The sequence below is a fragment of the Puntigrus tetrazona genome, chromosome 9 (assembly GCF_018831695.1).
Source record: "Puntigrus tetrazona isolate hp1 chromosome 9, ASM1883169v1, whole genome shotgun sequence".
Classification (NCBI taxonomy): domain Eukaryota; kingdom Metazoa; phylum Chordata; class Actinopteri; order Cypriniformes; family Cyprinidae; genus Puntigrus; species Puntigrus tetrazona.
The window spans coordinates 2,835,852-2,836,219 of record NC_056707.1 but is presented as its reverse complement, the minus strand read 5'-3'; the positions used below and the strand labels follow the sequence as shown (position 1 = coordinate 2,836,219).

Here is a 368-nt window from a genome sequence, read left to right as displayed (position 1 = left end):
AAAAGTTTTTTGATCAAAAAGTATTTAAGATAATGAGAAACACATTCAGGCAGTCTGACCACAAACTGTCAACTCAGACATTGATAGATAAGCAACATTGTTTTCTACATGCAGTTTGGCTATTTTTTATTTTTTTTAAAAAACAGTTTTATGTTGTTTGTAGAATTATGTGTTGATGAGAATTTCTACCCATTCAAATGTGATTAAACATAAATAATAGTTCAAAAGCTTGGGGCCAGTAAAGTTCTATATTATTTGAAAGAAATGGTGTATGTTTTTATTCGACGAGGATACAATAAATTGATCAAAAGAAAGAGTAGCTCCATTTATAATGTTCCAAAAGATTTTAGAACTTTTTTCTGAAAAAA

The 368-nt window shown here is 27.7% G+C and overlaps 1 protein-coding gene across 2 annotated transcripts in view; it reads left to right on the top strand.

The window, feature by feature from the left end:
• Positions 1–368, top strand: part of LOC122352064 (polypeptide N-acetylgalactosaminyltransferase 1-like) — a 31,029-nt gene that overhangs the window by 2,735 nt on the left and 27,926 nt on the right. The window lies entirely within an intron of this gene.